Source organism: Chiloscyllium plagiosum, unplaced genomic scaffold (assembly GCF_037043375.1).
Source record: "Chiloscyllium plagiosum isolate Xiang-an unplaced genomic scaffold, Cpla_swu_hap1 HiC_scaffold_37, whole genome shotgun sequence".
In the NCBI taxonomy this organism is placed as follows: Eukaryota; Metazoa; Chordata; class Chondrichthyes; order Orectolobiformes; family Hemiscylliidae; genus Chiloscyllium; species Chiloscyllium plagiosum.
In genome coordinates this window covers 39,728,506-39,744,026 of record NW_028270175.1, presented here as the reverse complement: position 1 = coordinate 39,744,026, position 15,521 = coordinate 39,728,506, and positions in this window count along the sequence as shown.

Genomic DNA, 15,521 nt, shown 5'->3' with positions numbered 1-15,521 from the left:
CCTTCGAGCAGTATCTCCAGTAACTGACCCTTCGATCAGTATCTCAAGTTACTGACCTTTGATCAATGCCTCCAGTTACTGACCTACAAATAGTGTCTCCAGTCACTGACCCTTCGATCAGTATCTCCAATTACTGACCTTTCGATCTGTCTCTCCAGTACTGACCCTTCGATCAGTCTCACCAATTGCTGACCCTTCGATCAGTATCTTCAGATACTGACTCTCTGATCAATGTTTCCAGTTACTGACCCTTTAATCTGTCTCACCAACTGCTGACCCTTCGATCTGTCTCTACAGTTGCTGACCCTTCCATCAGGGTCTCCAGTTACTGACCCGTCGATCAGTATCTCCAGTTACTGACCCTGTGACCATTATCTCCAGTTTCTGACCCTTCGATCGATGTCTCCCGTTACTGACCCTTCGATCTGTGTCTCCAATTACTGACCCTTTGATCTGTCTCTCCAGTACTGACCCTTCGATCTGTCTTGCCAATTCCTGACCCTTCGATCAGTGTCTCCAGTAACTGACCCTTCGATCAGTATGTCCAGTTACTGACCCATTGATCTGTCTCACCAGTTACTGACCTTTCGATCAGTATCTCCAGATACTGACTCTCTGATCAGTGTCTCCAGTTACTGACCCTTCAATCAGTGTCTCCAGTTACTCACCCTTCGATCTGTCTCTCCAGTTACTGACCCTTCGATCAATATCTCCAGTTACTGACCCTTGGATCAGTATATCCAGATACTGACCCTTCAATCTGTGTCTCCAGTTACTGACCCTTGAATCTGTGTCTCCAATTACTGACCCTTCGATCTGTCCCTCCAGTTCTGACCCTTCAATCAGTATCTCCAGTTACTGACCCTTGATCAATGCCTCCAGTTACTGACCTACAAACAGTGTGTCCAGTTGGTGACTCTTCGATCCGTATTTCCAGTTCCTGACCATTCGATCTGTCTCTCCAATTACTGATCTTTCGATCAGTGTCTCCAGTTACTGACCGTTGGTCAGTATCTCCAATTACTCACCCTTCGATCAGTGTCTCCAGTTACTGACCCTTCGATCAGTGTCTCCAGTTACTGACCCTTCGATCTGTCTCTCCAGTTACTGACCCTTCGATCAGTATCTCCAGTTACTGCCGTTCGATCAATCCCTCCAGTTCATGACCCTTCGATCAAGATCTCCAGTTACTGACCCTTTGATCAGTCTCTCCAGTTACAGCCATGCGATCAGTATAAGACCATAAGATATAGGAGCGGAAGTAAGGCCATTCGGCCCATCGAGTCCACTTCGCAGTATCTCCAGATACTGACTCTTCGATCAGTATCTCCAGTTAATGACCAGGCGAACAGTATTTCCAGTTACTGACCTGACGATCAGTATCTCCAGTTCCTGACCCTTCGCTCTGTCTCTCCAGTTACTGATTGTTGGTCAGTATCTCCAGTTACTTATCCTTTGATCAATATCTCCAGTTACAGACCCTTCGAGATCTGTCTCCAGTTACTGACCCTTCGATCAATGTCTCCTATTACTACCCTTCGATCAGTGTCTCCAGTGACTGACCCTTCGATCTGTGTCTCCAATTACTGACCCATCGATCGGTCTCACCAATTGCTGAACCTTCAATCAGTATCTCCAGATACTGACTCTCTGATCAATATTTCCAGTTACTGACCCTTCAATCTGTCTCTGCATTTACTGACCTTTGATCAATGCCTCCAGTTACTGACCCTGTGATCAGTATCTCCAGTTACTGACTCTTCGATCAGTATCTCCAGTTAGTCACCCTTCGATCAGTATCTCCAGTTACTGACCTTTTGATCAGTATCTCCAGTTACTGACTCTTTGATCAGTATCTCCAATTACTGACCCTTCGGTCAGAGTCTCCAGTTACTCACCCTTCGATCTGTCTCTCCAGTTACTGACCCTGCGATCAGTATATCCAGATACTGACCCTTCAATCGGTGTATCCAATTACTGACCCTTCGATCTGTGTCTCCAATTACTGACCCTTCGATTTGTCTCTCCAGTTACTGACCCTTCGATCAGTATCTCCAGTTACTGACCTTTCGATTTGTCTCTCCAGTACAGATTCTTCGATCCGTATCTCCAGATACTGACCCTTCAATCGGTGTATCCAATTACTGACCCTTCGATCTGTGTCTCCAATTACTGACCCTTCGATTTGTCTCTCCAGTTACTGACCCTTCGATCAGTATCTCCAGTTACTGACCCTTCGATCTGTCTCTCCAGTTACTGACCCTTCCATCAGGGTCTCCAGTTACTGACTCTTCGACCAGTATGTCCAGTTACTGACCCTTCGATCTGTCTCTCCAGTTACTGACTCTTCCATCAGGGTCTCCAGTTACTGACCCTTTGATCAGTATCTCCAATTACTGACCCTTCGATCTGTCTCTCCAGTTCCTGACGCTTGATCTCTGTCCCTTGTTCCGGACCCTTTACCTCTGCACCTACGATCTGTGTCACCAGTTACTGGCACTACGATCAGTATCTCCAGTTACTGACCCTCGATCAGTATCTCTAGTTATGACCTTTCGAACAATATCACCAGTTACTGACCCTTCGAACTATGTCTCCTGTTACTGACCCTTTGATCTGTCTCTCCAGTACTGACCCTTCGATCTGTCTCACCATTTCTTGACCCTTTGATCAGTATCTCCAGTAACTGACCCTTTGATCAGTATCTCCAGTAACTGACCCTTCGATCTGTCTCTCCAGTTACTGACCCTTCCATCAGGGTCTCCAGTTACTGACTCTTCGACCAGTATGTCCAGTTACTGACCCTTCGATCTGTCTCTCCAGTTACTGACCCTTCCATCAGGGTCTCCAGTTACTGACCCTTCGATCTGTCTCTCCAGTTCCTGACGCTTGATCTCTGTCCCTAGTTCCGGACCCTTTACCTCTGCACATACGATCTGTCTCGCCATTTCTTGACCCTTTGATCAGTATCTCCAGTAACTGACCCTTTGATCAGTATCTCCAGTAACTGACCCTTCGATCAGTATCTCCAGTTACTGATCTTTCAATCAGTATCTCCAATTACTGACCCTTCGATCAGTGTCTCCAGTTACTCACCCTTCGATCTGTCTCTCCAGTTACTGACCCTGCGATCAGTATATACAGTTGCTGACCCTTCGATCAGTATCTCCAGTTACTGACCCTTCGAACAGTACCTCTAGATACTGACCCTTCGACCTGTCTCGCCAGTTACTGACCATTCGATCAGTATATCCAGATACTGACCCTTCAATCTGTGTCTCCAGTTACTGTCCCTTTGATCTGTCTCCCCAGTACTGACCCTTCGATCAGTATCTCCAGATACTGACCCTTCAATCGGTGTATCCAATTACTAACCCTTTGATCTGTGTCTCCAATTACTGACCCTTCGAATTGTCTCTCTAGTTCTGTCTCTTCGATCAGTATCTCAAGTTACTGACCCTTCGATCAGTATCTCCACTTACTGACCATTTGATCTGTCTCTCCAGTTACTGACCCTGCGATCAGTATCTCCAGTTACTGACCCTTCGATCTGTCTCTCCAGTTACTGACCCTTTCATCAGGGTCTCCAGTTACTGACTCTTCGACCAGTATGTCCAGTTACTGACCTTTCGATCCGTCTCTCCAGTTACTGACCCTTCGATCTGTCTCTCCAGTTACTGACCCTTCGATCAGTATCTCCAGATACTGACCCTTCGATCTGTCTCGCCAGTTACTGACCCTTCGATCAGTATCTCCAGATACTGACCCTTCGATCTGTCTCGCCAGTTACTGACCCTTCGATCAGTATATCCAGATACTGACCCTTCAATCTGTGTCTCCAGTTACTGTCCCTTCAATCTGTCTCTCCAGTCCTGACCTTTCGTTCTGTATCTCCAGATACTGACCCTTCAATCTGTGTATCCAATTACTGACCTTTCGATCTGTCTCTCCAGTTCTGTCTCTTCGATCAGTATCTCCAGTTACTGACCTTTGATCAATGCCTCCAGTTACTGACCAACAAACAGTGTCTCCAGTTACTGACCCTTCGATCTGTCTCACCAATTGCTGATCCTTCGATCAGTATCTCCAGATACTGATTCTCTGATCAATGTTTCCAGTTACTGACCCTTTAATCTGTCTCACCAACTGCTGACCCTTCGATCTGTCTCTACAGTTGCTGACCCTTCCATCAGGGTCTCCAGTTATTGATCCTTCGATCAATGCTTCCAGTTACTGACCCTTCGATCAGTATCTCCAGTTACTGACCCTTCGATCAGTATCTCCAGTTACTGACTCTTCGATCATTCTCTCCAGTTACTGACCCTGTGATCATTATCTCCAGTTACTGACCCTTCGATCGATGTCTCCCGTTACTGACCCTTCGATCTGTGTCTCCAATTACTGACCCTTTGATCTGTCTCTCCAGTACTGACCCTTCGATCTGTCTTGCCAATTCCTGAACCTTCGATCAGTATCTCCAGTAACTGACCCTTCGATCAGTATGTCCAGTTAATGACCCATTGATCTGTCTCACCAGTTACTGACCTTTCGATCAGTATCTCCAGATACTGACTCTCTGATCAGTGTCTCCAGTTACTGACCCTTCAATCAGTGTCTCCAGTTACTCACCCTTCGATCTGTCTCTCCAGATACTGACCCTTCGATCAGTATATCCAGATACTGACCCTTCAATCTGTGTCTCAAGTTTCTGGCCCCTCAATCTGTGTCTCCAATTACTGACCCTTCGATCTGTCCCTCCAGTTACTGACCCTTCGATCAGTATCTCCGGTTACTGACCTCTGATCAATGCCTCCAGTTACTGACCTACAAACAGTGTGTCCAGTTGGTAACTTTTCGATCCGTATTTCTAGTTCCTGACCATTCGGTCTGTCTCTCCAATTACTGATCTTTTGATCAGTACCGTTGGTCAGTATCTCCAGTTACTCACCCTTCGATCAGTATCTCCAGTTACTCACCCTTCCATCTGTCTCTCCAGTACTGACTGTTCGAACTGCTCTCCAGTTACTGACGTTCGATCAATCCCTCCAGTTAATGACCCTTCGATCAAGATCTCCAGTTACTGACCCTTTGATCAGTCTCTCCAATTACAGGCCCTTCGATCAGTATAAGACCATAAGATATAGGAGCGGAAGTAAGGCCATTCGGCCCATCGAGTCCACTCTGCAGTATCTCCAGATACTGACCCTTCGATCAGTATGTCCAGTTCCTTACCCTTCGATCTGTCTCTCCAGTTACTGACTCTGTGATCAGTATCTCCAGTTACTGACCTTTCGATCTGTCCCTTAGTTACTGACCCTTCGAGCAGTATCTCCAGTTAATGACCATGCGATCAGTATCTCCAGTTACTGACCCTTCGATCTGTCTCTCCAGTTACTGATCTTTCGATCAGTAGCTCCAGTTACTTACCCTTTGATCAATATCTCCAGTTACTGACCCTTCGATCAGTCTCTCCAGTTACAGACCCTTCGAGATCTGTCTCCACTTACTGACCCTTCGATCAATGTCTCCTATTACTACCCTTCAATCAGTGTCCCAAGTTACTGACCATTCGATCTGTCTCTCCAGATACTGACTCTGCAATCATCACCTCCAGTTACTGATCCTTCGAGCAGTATCTCCAGTTACTGACCCTTCCATCAGTATCTCCAGTTACTGACCCTTCCATCAGTATCTCCAGTTACTGACCCTTCCATCAGTATCTCCAGTTACTTACCCTTTGATCAATATCTCCAGTTACTGACTCTTCGATCTGTCTCTCCAGTTACAGACCCTTCGAGATCTGTCTCCACTTCCTGACCCTTCGATCAATGTCTCCTATTACTACCCTTCGATCTGTGTCTCTAGTTACTGACCCATCGATCTGTCTCACCAATTGCTTACCCTTCGATCAGTATCTCCAGATACTGACTTTCTGATCAATATTTCCAGTTACTGACCCTTCAATCTGTCTCTGCATTTACTGACCTTCGATCAATGCCTCCAGTTACTGACCCTTTGATCTGTCTCTCCAGTTACTGACTCTTCGATCAATATCTCCAGCTACTGACCCTGCGATCATCACCTCCAGTTACTGGCCCTGCGATCAGTATCTCCAGTTACTGACCCCTCGATCAGTATCTCCAGTTACTGGCCCTGCGATCAGTATCTCCAGTTACTGACCCCTCGATCAGTATCTCCAGTTACTGGCCCTGCGATCAGTATCTCCAGTTACTGACCCCTCGATCAGTATCTCCAGTTACTCACCCTGTGATCAGTATCTCCAGTTACTGACCCTTCGATCTGTATCTCCAGTTACTGACCCTTCGATCTGTCTCTCCAATTACTGACCCTGTGATCTGTCTCACCAATTGCTGAACCTTCGATCTGTATCTCCAGATACTGACTCTCTGATCAATATTTCCAGTTACTGAGCCTTCGATCTGTCTCTCCATTTACTGACCCTTCGATCAATGCCTCCAGTTACTGACCCTTTGATCTGTCTCTCCAGTTACTGACTCTTTGATTAGTATCTCCAGTTACTGACCTTCAATCAATGCCTCCAGTTACTGACCCTTCGATCTGTGTCTCCAATTACTGACCCTGTGATCTGTCTCACCAATTGCTGAACCTTCGATCAGTATCTCCAGATACTGACTCTCTGATCAATATTTCCAGTTACTAACCCTTCGATTTGTCTCTCCATTTACTGACCCTTCGATCAATGCCTCCAGTTACTGACTTTTCGATCATTATCTCCAGTTCTTGACCCTTCGATCTGTCTCTCGAGTTACTGATCTTTCAATCAGTATCTCCAGTTACTGACCCTTCAATCTATATCACCAGTTACTGACCCTTGGATCTGTGTCTCCAGTTACTGACCCATCAATCTGTCTCACCAATTGCTGACCCTTCGATCAGTATCTCCAGATACTGACTCTCTGATCAATGTTTCCAGTTACTGACTCTTCGATCTGTCTCACCAATTGCTGACCCTTCCATTAGGGTCTCCAGTTACTGATCTTTCGCTCAGTATCTCCACTTACTGACCATTGGTCAGTATCTCCAGTTACTTACCCTTCGATCAATATCTCCAGTTACTGACCCTTCGATCAGTCTCTCCAGTTACTGACCCTTCGATCAATGTCTCCTATTACTACCCTTCGATCAATGTCCCAAGTTACTGACCATTCGATCTGTCACTTCAGTTACTGACCCTTCGACCAGTATCTCCAGTTACTGATCTTTCAATCAGTATCGCCAGTGACTGACCCTTCGATCAGTATCTCCAGTGACTGACCCTTCGATCAGTGTCTCCAGTTACTGACCCTTCGATCTGTATGGTAAAAACAATGACTGCAGATGCTGGAAACCAGATTCTGGATTAGTGGTGCTGGAAGAGCACAGCAGTTCAGGCAGCATCCGACGAGCAGCAAAATCGATGTTTCGGGCAAAAGCCCTTCATCAGGAATAAAGGCAGAGAGCCTGAAGCGTGGAGAGATAAGCTAGAGGAGGGTGGGGGTGGGGAGAAAGTAGCATAGAGTACAATGGCTGAGTGGGGGAGGAGGTGAAGGTGATAGGTCAGGGAGGAGAGAGTCCACCCTCTGACTCTCTGATCAATATTTCCAGTTACTGACACTTCGATCTGTCTCTGCATTTACTGACCTTCGAACGAAGCCTCCAGTTACTGACACTGCGATCAGTATCTCCAGTTACTGACCCTTTGATCAGTCTCTTCGGTTACAGACCCTTCGATCTGTGTCTCCAGTTACTGATTCATCGATCGGTCTCACCAATTGCTGACCCTTCGATCAGTATCTCCAGATACTGACTCTCTGATCAATGTTTCAAGTTAATGACCCTTCGATCTGTCTCACCATTTACTGACCCTTCCATCAGGGTCTCCTCCAGTTACTGACTCTTCGATCAATATCTCCAGCAACTGACCCTGCCTTTATTATCTCCAGATACTGGCCTTTCGATCAGTATCTCCTCTTACTGACCCTGCGATCAGACTCTCCAGTTACAGACCCTTCGATCAGTATGTCTCTCCATTTACTGACTTCGATCAATGCTTCCAGTTACTGACCCTTCGATCATTACCTCCAGTTACTGACCATTCGATCAGTCTCGCCAGTTACTGACCATTCGATCAGTTTCTCTAGTTACTGACCGTTCGATCAGTATCTCCAGTGACAGACGCTTTAATCTGTGTCTCCAGTTACTGACCCTACGATCGGCCTCTTCCGTTACTGACCCTTCGATCTGACTCTCCAGTTACTGACCCTTCGATCAATATCTCCAGATACTGACCCTGCGATCATTATCTCCAGTTATTGACCCATCGATCAGTATCTCCAGTTACTGACCCTTTGATCAGTATCTCCAGTTACTGACCCTTCAATCAGTGTCTCCAGTTACTGACCCTTGGATCTGTATCTCCAATTACTGACCATTCGATCAGTCTCGCCAGTTACTGACCATTCGATCAGTTTCTCTAGTTATTGACCCTTCGATCAGTATCTCCAGTTACTGACCCTTCGATCAGTATCTCCAGTTACTGACCCTTTGATCAGTATCTCCAGATACTGACCCTGCGATCATTATCTCCAGTTACTGACTCTTCAATCAGTGTCTCCAGTTACTGACCCTTCGATCTGTCTCACCAATTGCTGACCCTGTGATCATTATCTCCAGATACTGACCCTTCGATCAGTATGTCCAGTTCCTAGCCCTTCGATCAGTATCTCCAGTTACTGACCCTTCCATCTGTCTCTCCATTTACTGACTTCAATCAATGCTTCCAGTTACCGACCCTTCAATCATTACCTCCAGTTACTGACCATTCGATCAGTTTCTCTAGTTATTGACCCTTCGATCAGTATCTCCAGTTACTGACCCTTCGATCAGTTTCTCTAGTTACTGACCCTTCAATCAGTATCTCCAGTTACAGACGCTTTGATCTCTGTCTCCAGCTACTCACCCTACGATTGGCTTCTTCCGTTACTGACCCTTCGAGATCTGTCTCCAGTTACAGACCCTTCGATCTGTGTCTCCAATTACTGACCCGACAATCTGTCTCACCAATTGCTGACCGTTTGATCGGTATCTCCAGATACTGACTCTTCCATCAGTATCTCCAGTTACTGACCCTTCAATCAGTGTCTCCAGTTACTGACCCTTCAATCTGTATCTCCCGTTACTGACCCTTGGATCTGTGTCTCCAATTACTGACCCAACGATCTGTCTCTCCAGTACTGAACCTTCGATCTGTCTCACCAATTGCTGAACCTTCGATTAGTATCTCCAGGTACTGACTCTCTGATCAATATTTCCAGTTACTGACCCTTCAATCTGTCCCTCCATTTACTGACCTTCGATCAATGCCTCCAGTTACTGACCCTTCAATCTGTCCCTCCATTTACTGACCTTCGATCAATGCCTCCAGTTACTGACCCTTTGATCTGTCTCTCCAGTTACTGTCTCTTCAATCAGTATCTCCAGTTACTGACCCTTCGATCAATATCTCCAGCAACTGACCCTGCCTTCATTATGTCCAGTTACTGACCTTTCAAACAGTATCTCCTCTTACTGACCCTGCGATCAGTATCTCCAGTTACTGACCCTTTGATCAGTCTCTTCAGTTACTGACCCTTCAATCAGTATCTCCAGTTCCTGACCCTTCGATCTGTCTCTCGAGTTACTGATCTTTCAATCAGTATCTCCAGTTACTGACCCTTCAATCTATATCTCCAGTTACTGACCCTTGGATCTGTCTCACCAATTGCTGACCCTTCGATCAGTATCTCCAGATACTGACTCTCTGATCAATGTTTCCAGTTACAGACCCTTCGATCTGTCTCACCAATTGCTGACCCTTTGATCTGTCTCTCCAGTTACTGACCCTTCCATCAGGGTCTCCAGTTACTGACCGTTGGTCAGTATCTCCAGTTATTTACCCTTTGATCAATATCTCCACTTACTGACCCTTCGATCAGTCTCTCCACTTACTGACCCTTCGAGATCTGTCTCCAGTTACATACCCTTCGATCAATGTCTCCTTTTACTACCCTTCGATCAGTGTCCCAAGTTACTGTTTCCAGTTATTGACCCTTCGATCTGTCTCTCCATTGACTGACCGTTCGATCATTATCTCCAGTTACTGACCCTTCGATCTGTCTCACCAATTGCTGACCCTGTGATCATTATCTCCAGATACTGACCCTTCGATCAGTATGTCCAGTTCCTAGCCCTTCGATCAGTATCTCCAGTTACTGACCCTTCCATCTGTCTCTCCATTTACTGACTTCGATCAATGCTTCCAGTTACCGACCCTTCGATCATTACCTCCAGTTACTGACCATTCGATCAGTTTCTCTAGTTACTGACCCTTCGATCAGTATCTCCAGTTACTGACCCTTCGATCAGTTTCTCTAGTTACTGACCCTTCGATCATTATCTCCAGTTACTGACCCTTTGATCAGTCTCTCCAGTTACTGACCCTTCGATCAGTCTCACCAATTGCTGAACCTTCGATCAGTATCTCCAGGTACTGACTTTCTGATCAATATTTCCAGTTACTGACCCTTCAATCTGTCCCTCCATTTACTGACCTTCGATCAATGCCTCCAGTTACTGATCCTTCAATCAGTATCTCCAGTTACTGACCCTTCGATCAATATCTCCAGCAACTGACCCTGCCTTCATTATCTCCAGTTACTGACCTTTCAAACAGTATCTCCTCTTACTGACCCTGCGATCAGTATCTTCAGTTACTGACCCTTTGATCAGTCTCTTCAGTTACTGACCCTTCGATCAGTATCTCCAGTTCCTGACCCTTCGATCTGTCTCTCGAGTTACTGATCTTTCAATCAGTATCTCCAGTTACTGACCCTTCAATCTATATCTCCAGTTACTGACCCTTGGATCTGTCTCACCAATTGCTGACCCTTGGATCTGTCTCACCAATTGCTGACCCTTTGATCTGTCTCTCCAGTTACTGACCCTTCCATCAGGGTCTCCAGTTATTGACCATTGGTCAGTATCTCCAGTTATTTACCCTTTGATCAATATCTCCACTTACTGACCCTTCGATCAGTCTCTCCACTTACTGACCCTTCGAGATCTGTCTCCAGTTACAGACCCTTCGATCAATGTCTCCTTTTACTACCCTTCGATCAGTGTCCCAAGTTACTGTTTCCAGTTACTGACCCTTCGATCTGTCTCTCCATTGACTGACCCTTCGATCATTATCTCCAGTTACTGACCCTTCGATCATTATCTCCTGTTACTGACCCTTCGATCTGTCTCTCCATTGACTGACCCTTCGATCATTATCTCCAGTTACAGACCCTTCGATCTGTCTCTCCATTGACTGAACCTACGATCAGTATCTCCATTGACTGACCTTTCGATCTGTCTCTCCAGTTACTGACCCTTCGATCATTATCTCCAGTTACTGACCCTTCGATCATTATCTCCAGTTACTGACCCTTCGATCATTATCTCCTGTTACTGACCCTTCGATCAGTATTTCCAGTTACAGACCCTTCGATCAGTCTCTCCAATTACTGACCCTTCGATCAGTCTCTCCAGTTACTGACCCTGCGATCAGTCTCTCCAGTTACTGACCCTTCGATCTGACTCACCAACTCCTGACCCTTCGATCAGTATCTCCAGTTACTGACCCGTCGATCTGTGCCTCCAGTTACCGATCCTTCAATCTGTATCTCCCGCTACTGACCCTTGGATCTGTCTCTCCAGTTACTGACCCTTCGATCTGTCTCTCCCGTTACTGACCCTTCGATCTCTGTCCCCAGTTACTGACCCTGCGATCTGTCTCTCCTATTACTGACCCTGCAGCTGTTGAAAAGAATTTCACATTAGATAACCTGAAAAAAAGTATTTGAGTTTTCTCTGTCTCCCTAATAATGTGTCTTTCTGGGAGAATAGCCCCTGCTTCATGTATCTCTCCCAATAACTTGAACTTGTTCATACCTGTGTCATCCTTCACATCGTACTAGTCTTCACTTCCTGACCTGGTACAGATTGTAACAATCAGTGTCACTGACTCCAATCTCTCGAACTCCCCCCACAATGGCGCTGGGTGCGTACATGTGCTTGAAGGATTGCGGCTGTTCAAGATGGCAGCTTCCTTCCCAAGGTGCACCTCTCTGCAGTGATGCAGGCTGTCAGTTTGCACAATTCTCATCCCTCTCCTCATTCCCAGAGGTAAAAACAATGACTGCAGATGCTGGAAACCAGATTCTGGATTAGTGGTGCTGGAAGAGCACAGCAGTTCAGGCAGCATCCAAGGAGATTCAAAATCGACGTTTCGGGCAAAAGCCCTTCATCAGGAATAAAGGCAGAGAGCCTGGAGCGTGGAGAGATAAGCTAGAGGAGGGTGGGGGTGGGAAGCAAGTAGCATAGAGTACAATGGGCGAGTGGGGGAGGGGATGAAGGTGATAGGTCAGGGTACAGAGGGTGGAGTGGATAGGTGGAAAAGGAGATAGGCAGGTCGGACAACTCCGGACAAGTCATGGGGACAGTGCTGAGCTGGAAGTTTGGAATGAGGGTGAGGTGGGGGGAAGGGGAAATGAGGAAACTGTTGAAGTCCACATTGATGCCCTGGGTTGAAGTGTTCCGAGGCGGAAGATGAGGCGTTCTTCCTCCAGGCATTTGGTGGTGAGGGAGCGGCAGTGAAGGAGGCCCAGGACCTCCATGTCCTCGGCAGAGTGGGAGAGGGAGTTGAAATGTTGGGCCACGGGGCGGTGTGGTTGATTGGTGCGGGTGTCCCAGAGGTAACAAACATCTTATGCCTCTTGTGACAAAGTCAAGTGGATTGCTACCCAGTTGGATATCTTGAGCTGTCAGGTTGACAGTCATAGCCCGCTGTCCCCTTACTGTTGGCCATTAACTGGAACGCCCTGCCTTAAATGCCCTGGTACAAAGTGTCTGGGCATCTCTGCTCCTGCCTGGTGCTCTTTGGTATCTGCAGCTCAGTTGGGGCTGACGCTGCCCCACTCTTGAGATGTGGATGTCTAGGATGGAGGGGGAAAGGACATTCTGCAGATTTTCACACATCTCTGGACCCAGCAGTCCTGTGCTGTCAGGCCCATCAATTAGCCCATTTGTTATTTCCTTACTGTGTGGGGCTAACAAACAAGGCCCCTCTCTTGGATGCCTCATAACAACTTGCCCTCAACTGAAACCTGAAAATCAGGTGCAGGAAGTCTCTTTCCCTTGTCTGTACATACCAGCTCCAAACATCCCAAAGTCAGCTCCTCCATCCCTCTCAGACCCCAACCAATCTGCTCTGGGTCTGACAAAACCTTGGGAATGACACAGACTGGCCGAATTGCAGACTTCAAAATGGCCGCCCTATTTCCACGTACTGCTATTTATTTTGTTATTTTCCTCATCCTCAGGGTAGCCTCTGATTGGAAATGAGCTCCCCCCAAGACTGTAGATGATGAGGATCATCAAGACAAGAATGGTGAGGCTTGTGTTAGGAAGGGATATAGATAAATGAAACTGAGGGACTAGTCGGCCATTGCTAGCAGAACAGCTTCAAGGATTTGAATATTCCACTATTTCTGTGTTAGTGAGGATTTTTACAAAGCAGTATGTCACCTTCAGTGTCCTGCCTCTTCGGACATTGAGCTCCAGCATCAGGAAACAGATCTCTATTGTCCGCTGCTCAAATGCTGCCATCTGCTGGTCATCCATACACCATGCGAGCAGACCAGTTCAGATTAAACCAGCTCACCGTTTCAAACAAGGGGGGCATAGAACATAGAACATAAAACCTTCCAGCACAGTATAGGCCTTATGGCCCTCAACATTACAGCAACCTGATGTGAAACCGATCTAAAGCCCACCTCATCTGCACTATTCCATTACCATCCATATGTTTATCCAATGCCCTTAAAGTTGGTGAGTCTACGACTGTTGCAGCCAACACTTCCAGGCCCCTACTATTCTGAGTAAAGAACCTACCTCTGACATCTGTCCTGTATCTTATCACCCCTCTTTTTAAAGCTATCTCTCCTCATGCTAAGCATCACCATCCAAGGAAAAAGGCTCTCATTGTCCACTCTATCTAATCCTCTGAACATCTTATATGTCTCTATTAAGTCACCTCTCAACCTTCATTTTTGAGAGAAAGTGAGGGCTGCACATGCTGGAGATCAGAGCTGAAAATGTGTTGCTGGAAAAGCGCAGCAGGTCAGGCAGCATCCAAGGAACAGGCATTTCCAAAGCCCCTCCCCAAGTCCCTCCTCCCTACCTTTTATCTTAGCCTGCTGGACACACTTTCCTCATTCCTGAAGAAGGGCTTATGCCCGAAACGTCAATTCTCCTGCTCCTTGGATGCTGCCTGACCTGCTGCGCTTTTCCAACAACACATTTTCAGCTCTCAACCTTCATCTCTCTAATGAAAACAGCTTCAAGTCCCTCAGCCATTCCTCATAAGACCTTTCCTCCATTACCAGGCAACCTCCCAGTAAATCTCCTCTGAACCCTTTCCAACACTTCTACATCCTTCCTATAATACAGTGACCAGAACTGCATGCAATAATCCAAGTGCGGTCACGCCAGAGTTTTGTACAGCTACAGCATGACCTCATGGCTCCGAAACTCAATCCCTCTCTCAATTAAAGCTAACACACCATATGCCTGTTTAACAACCCTATCAATCTCGGTGGCAACTTTCAGGGATCTATGTATATGGACACCGAGATCCACACTACCTAGAATCTTACCATTAATCCGGTACTCTGTATTTCAGTTACTCCTTCCAAAATGAATCACCTCACAGTTTTCCACACCATTTGGCACCTCTCAGCCCAGCCCTGCAGCTTATCTATGTCCCTCTGGAACCTGCAACATCCTTCTGCACTGTCTATAGCTCCACCAACCTTTGTGTCATCCTCAAATTTACTAACCCATCCTCCTACACACTTATCCAGGTCATTTTTGTGTCATCCTCAAATTTACTAACCCATCCTCCTACACACTTATCCAGGTCATTTGTAAAAATGAGAAACAACAGTGGCCCCAAAATATTTGCGGTTCACCACTAATAACTGAACTCCAAGATAAACATTTCCCAACAACCACCAGCCTCTGTCTTCTTTCAGCTAGTCAATTTCTGATCCAAACTGACAAATCACCTTCAATCCCATGCCTCTGTATTTTCTACCATAGGAATCTTATCAAAGGCTTTACTGAAATCCATATTTACCACATCAACTGCTTTACCCTCATCTACCTCAAAGAACTCACAACCTACCCTTCACAAAACCATGTTTACTATCCCGAATCAAATTATTTCTTTGAAGATGATTATAAATCCTATCTCTTATAACCTTTTCCAACATTTTACCCACAACCGAAGTAAGGCTCACTGGTCTGTAATTCCCAGGGTTGTCTCTACTGCCCTTCTTGAACAAGGGGATAATATTTGCTATCCTCCAGACTTCTGGCACTATTCCTATAGACAATGATGACATAAAGATCAAAGC